Genomic DNA, 6,357 nt, shown 5'->3' on the forward strand with positions numbered 1-6,357 from the left:
GAGAGGGCAGCGAGGATTCTGCCGGAGAGAGCTCAGAGTGGTTCATGTCCTGCAGGTGATGCGGAAAACGTGACTCAGGCGCTGGATACTGTTGCACGTGAAATCACATCGGTTGGAATAGGCAGTATCCAGAGTGAATGTCTAGTTCCTGCGGACTGTAGTGTGGAGACCACTTGTGCGGCGGCGCCCGATGTTACTGTCGCAGCCACCCAGGTTGAGAGTGAGCGGTTATTAGCGGCCGGCATGCACATAGCCACGACGACTGTGGTGCACGCTGACAATCAGATACTCGATGCAACAAATCACACCAGTGATATCGAAGGCGTTGAGAACATCTGCAGAGGTCAGCAGGGGCATCACGCAAGTAGTTCGGTAGATGGAGGTGCCAAGTGCAATGTTTCAGATTCGTTATTGACAGAATCTCGACTGTTGACCAGAATAGAGTCAGGCGGTGTCGCGACTGCAGAGGTTGTGGTTCCAGCTACACAGACAGGGAGGAAACAGTTGTCTTCAACTGTTAGTAAGCAGATGAGCTCCGCTTATGCGCAAGTTTTCGGTGAGAAGGTAACCGGGCTAGATTCAGGTGGCGCTGTGGCTGAGTTGCGGCCGCACGGATGGAGCAGCACTGCTGACGACTCGGACTTTCTGCCTCATCGTAGGCAGAACAAAGGGACAGCGTCATGGCCGGTGATGCGCTGCCACTTGCGCCGTGATTTAAGTATGCTTGTACGTGACAGTCAAGTCGAAGGTGTGGAGTCTACCTGTAATGAAAGGTTTAGTGTAGGTCAGCAACACACGAGGGAGCGCTACGCCTATGCGAGAGTGCAGTCCATGAAGGCGAGCGGATTGTGCGCGCTGACAGTAGACGGAAGCTTCCAGAGAAACAGTTCGCGCCGCGATTTGAAGGTAGGCCCCAGGCGAGCTGCTTCTCCCGCGCATGTAGAGGTATGTAGTCTCATCCGGGAAGCGTTGGTATTCGACCCAGGTGGCACTGATGATGCGCGCGTAAGGTTCGAGCACGCGCGGGGCATTAGGCGAAAGGCTAAGCCATTGAAAAGGAAGCGTGTACGGTAGTGCGGGCGTTGGGTCGCTTGGATGGTTGGTTGTTCGGAGCAAGGGTTGGGTGGTCACCGACCATAACCCCTTGACTTACTTGACACGCTCGACATCATCGAGCGCCCGACTCACGCGCTGGTCCTTGGCCCTGCAAAAATATGACCTTGAATTCTCCCATATTAAGGGGACGTTAAACAAGTGCGCTGACGCCTTGTCGAGATTGGAAGCTGAATAACCCGGAGGCTGCAGTTAGCCTACCGTGGTTGCTGGCACCACTTGCGTTCACCAAGTGTGCCATGCACGTAACTAGGAGACGGTGGATAGACCGTACGTGACAGGGTGGCCTCCATGTTTCGCCGGGGACGGAACGGGTAGGGTCCCACCTTTTTGTGTTTTTTTTATTTGTGCTTTGAGACATGAACTGTTGCCCGAACTTATTTGTGTCATTGCTTGCCACTTGGCAATTTTGTTTTTCCTTGTATCACATTGTTGAAGTGCCCATTGCGTCGTCTTTGTACTTGTGATGCATGCCGAGATGCTGTCGATGTAGGCATGCTTGTTGCTATGTGGGCATGCAGTTTTTATTGTTGACTTTGACCGCGGCTGAGCGTTGGGGCGCCAGCAGATCGACGCCTAGGGTATTTGTTGTGCTTACAACAAGTGTACGCACAACAATCTGGGTTGGGAGGAGTCAGGTTTACAGGCCGTTGGGCTGAGAGGGCCATGTACACCTGCACATCCGAAAGTGTTTAGGTCGGCGTCTAGAGTTTTTTTTTTTTCTCTCTAAACCTTTGCAGACCGTTGGACTGGGTGGCGCCAGGTACATCTGCACACCAGAAGGGTGTTTGTTCGGCGTCTTTAGGTCTCGTTTTTTTTTATGGCTCCTCGAGTCGCCCCCACCTCAATTGTTCGGCCGTCGCGAAACTTTGTAGCAAATGCTGCTTGCAGAGGGCCGCCGGGCACGGAAGTGAAACCAAGCCGGCAGGAAAGACATTGGCAGGAGACGCGCGCTCGGCGACGTGGTCTGCGTGTCGCGCTCCCCTTGCATTGTCCGGTTTTGGTCCTTCCGGAGAAGCCGCCTGGGACGGTCGGAGGGTGTAGCATGGGGAATGCTACGGGCCTAAAGGCGTAGGAGTCGGCGCGCCAAAGGGGACGCTTAATTGCTCCTTTCCTTTTTTTTTTTTCTTCAGTCGCCTTCCGCCGACGGCTCTCGCAGGTTTGGTGAGCACCGTTGGTGGCCGCTGCGTTTTAGCGTGTTTGTTTGTTTGTCTGTTTATTTCTTTTTTTTTCCTTTTTTTTTTTTTGCTGTTGGGAGAGAGAAATGCATGCTGTGCGCGTGAGTGGTGTGGCAGCATGCCATTGGCCATTTTGAACTGGAAATGATCCATTGATTGGCCCCTAGAAAACGCACTTCCTATTGGGCACTGAAATGCTGTGCGAATTGATTTAGGGATGTGTTTTTGGCGCCAGAGGGCAGTTGGGACTTAGAACTCAGACTTAGAGGAGAGATTGATCTGAGGCTCTCGGTGGAGAGCAGGGCGAGAGGTGCGGACCGGGGCATGCCATGCGCTGACCGTGCTCCGAGGAACCACTACTTGTAGTGCGACGCAAGTTAAGTCGTCGGCCAGGCAGGACAGGGTGTTGTTGCGGGCGCACCGTGGCCTGGCGTTCTAGTTTTCCTCTCATGGTAGCGACCACACCGGTCGTAGTGTAAATATGTATATAGTGTAAATAAATCCTTCAGTACTCATTCGTGCCAAGAAGTCTAACCATCTGTGTCATCTCTGCAACGTGTCGCACGCCAAACGGACCGCTCCTCCCCCCGAGGACCTGACGTTGCAAAGCAGCAACAAAGAAAGAAGAAGAAACCCGACTGAAGATTAACTTCGCACTTAACAGGGCGACGGTAATGTGAAAAATGTTGCATTCTTGTCTTTCTTGTCAAACTGCGCAGTATTTCAGGCAGTTTAGCTCAGTACGGCGGCGACTGCGCTTTACAAAGTCGCGCGTGAAGGGCAATCTAACAAACATGACAAGGCGTGCTGGCCGCGGTGACGTGACATGGCGTGAGGTGGTTTTGCGAACGGCTAGTTTTGCGTGGTGTCGCGTTTAACAGGGCAATCGTAAGGTGAGAAATGTTTCATTCTTGTCAAACTGCGAGGCATTTCGGGCAGTTTAGCTCAGCACGGCGATTTGCGCTTCAGAAAGTCGCGTATGAAGGGCAAGCCAACATGGTGTGCTCGCCGGCCGCGGTGAGGCCAGGCCGCGGTTTTGCGAAAGGTAGTTTGGTGTGGTGTCGCGTTGCATTTAACGGGACAACGTTAAAATTAGAAATGGTTTATTGCGCTGCAAGCTTCATTGCTTCAGCTGTTCAGTGCTTTTGAGGAATATTGTAAGTTTAGTGGCTGTTATTTCACTCACTGTAAAAATGCATTCTCAGATAGGTTCAGTTAGCCTGCATTTCCTGACCTCTACGTTGCAAGAGTAGCTTTTGTATTAATTTTACGAATGACAGATTTTCTGTTCTGGACCATAACTGCTGCTCACAAAGTCTTCAGTACGCACCCACATGCACATATGTGCGCGCGGTGCAGTGGCCTTACATTTCATTGCAACCTTCTGCATCACGTTCATTCCTTTTTCAACAGCACTGCATGGACCCACGGACTGCAGCGAAGCACGGCAGATGCGACGAGTGAACGGTGTGGCCTTCCCCCAAGCGTCAGTACTCCTCTCTGCCCTGAACAATAAATACAAGTTACCCTTGCTAAGATAGCCGCGACTGGGACTGTGTAGTGTATGTATAATGCCTGTTTTGTTACATATAATTTTTCATAATTCGGAAATCAACGTTATGCTATTTTTTTCTCTACCTAAGTGTTGTTTCTCGCCTTGGTTTTTCCTTTTTATGTACTGTGCACATCGCCTAATGTGTGCCAAGGTTTGTCAATGCATCCGTCTACATCTGTTGCATCTCTTATGTGGTTTATATGCAGCAAAATAAATGTTCATTTAACAAAGCACTTGGCGTCTTTTCTGCAATACTTTTTTGTAAAGGCTGCAGCTGCGTTGATGGCCAGTTTAGAGAACTGGGAATCTATTTTTCATGCTATGCATGCTGAAAGTAGAAACACTAGCAGACCATGTCAAACCAAAATATTGTGCCAAAAGGGCAGGGAAGGGCGCAGCGCATGCTAGCATTCAAATCGCGCGCCTTTCAGAAAGACCGGAAGTAGTTGCCGCCGGCAGCTTGGTGCGCGACAGTCGAATGGGCCGCTGGGCCTTATGGGAGTGTCCGGTCTTTACCAATCTCTTTCTCTATGGTGGCTGCTCCAAGGCCCGCTGCTCTTCAGGGCTAGGATGCAGGGAAAGCTGATGCGCTATCCCTTTATGAAGGAATGATTTAATTTTCTATAGGAACGATAGGTTGTCGGCTGCAGACGTCAGTCCAACAAGTCATTCAACCTGTGTTTGTGGCTGACGCGTCTATGCGCTATGCTTGCGTAGCTACTCGAAGCTCTGGCAGAGCTTGAAGATTTCAGTGACGCTACGCAAGCAGCGCGCTAATTGGACGGCGTCACCGTCTATGCCCTTCAAGATACGTTTGATCTTATCAGCTTCTGATATGTTGGCATTTCCGCGCTTGCACAGGTTGATGACTTCTTCCATATAGCTGACAAAGCTTTCGCCTACTTGCTGCGATCGCTCACACAAGCGCTGTTTGGCGCGCAATTTTTCGACAGCTGGACTACCAAAGACATCGGCAATCGTTGTTCTTAATGCAGCCCACATGCGGATATCGCTTTTATTTGCGGTACCGCAAGTTAGCCACGCCAGTGGGATAAAAAAATACGTTGTTCAGTTTTTATTTTTATTTTTTTGTTATTTCAACGGAGCAAATACAGCATCTGCTGTAGGGGCAGAGGCTAAAGGCTGTGGCGCCTAACGAAGGCCTCTATCCCTCTGCAATCGACTGCAGTACAGTCATATTACCGCATAACGGAACGCAACGTACACAAAAAAATGTGCAGAAGCAAAACTAACAGAATCACATGATACTATACAACACCATAGCAATATATACAACAGTGAAATGATATCCGACGGAGATCTCCTCCAGTACAACTATACAATTTATAGTTAGTCACTTATAGCAAAATAAAGATAATAGAGATATTATATACTGGAACACAACAATGCAAAATAGATCAAATGCCAGGTGAGTATACATTACTAGGATATGTTCTGCAGAAACATGGCCAAGATAATCAGTCCCCGTACAGAACTCCAGATGTTACTAAGACATCTTTAATAATGCGCTTTTTAAACTTACCTATACTGGTTTCGGAATTTATTGCATCTTCTAATTTATTAGGAATAACAATCTTTTGGTATGTGGATGTTTGTTTTGCATAGTTCGCTCTTGTTTTTGGTGTGCGTCCTTTGTTATATCGCAAGGGATAAACAGGATTTTCTTTTCTGTCGCAGACGTACAGTTTTTGGTGTTTTATGAACATTAGTAGTTCGTAGTACTAAAGCTGGTCGGCCGTCAACGTTTTTAATTTAAGAACAAAGGAGAAGCTCGTAAAAGCTGCAAAGACCCATAATAATTTTCATAGCAACGCAACATTTTCTTCTGCAGTATTATAATCTTATTGTAATTAGTATATGTTGTGGTTCCCCACACTATAATACCATAGAACAGTTCTGAATAGAAAAGTGTGTCATACAAAAGTTGCTTTATCCACAGGAGGGCTATTTGCGCTACTTTGTATAAGAAACCAACTGTTCGTGCCAGTTCATTTATTAAATGGTTCCCGTGTGGGGTCCATGATACTGCTTCCTGGAACCACACGCCTAGGAAGTTTTGTTATTTAACCGAAGAAAGGCATTGATCATCATACTTCAGTGTTATTGTAGTCTGTAATGGTTTATTGACTAGGCGAAATACGATATACGTTGTCTTTTTTTAATTGAGTTCTAGCATATTCTCCTTGAGCCACCGGGCGAGGTGCATAAGGAAGATGTGTACTTTGGTTTCGGGTATTGTTATATCCTGTAATGAAAAAAAATATTAGTATCATCTTCATACATGATAACTTCTCGTGATTTGGGTATTTTTACGATATCATTTATATAAGTTAGGAAGAGCAGCGGTCCCAGTATAGATCCCTGTCGAACACCTTGGGTTAGTCTTAGCTGTGATTAATTCCAGCCATTTATGCGCACAATCTGACAGCGATCATAAAGATACGAAGTGAAAAGTTGCCGAGCAATACCACGTACACCATACATAGATAA

Source organism: Amblyomma maculatum, chromosome 4 (assembly GCF_055883805.1).
Source record: "Amblyomma maculatum isolate TAMU_Amacu chromosome 4, ASM5588380v1, whole genome shotgun sequence".
Taxonomy (NCBI): domain Eukaryota; kingdom Metazoa; phylum Arthropoda; class Arachnida; order Ixodida; family Ixodidae; genus Amblyomma; species Amblyomma maculatum.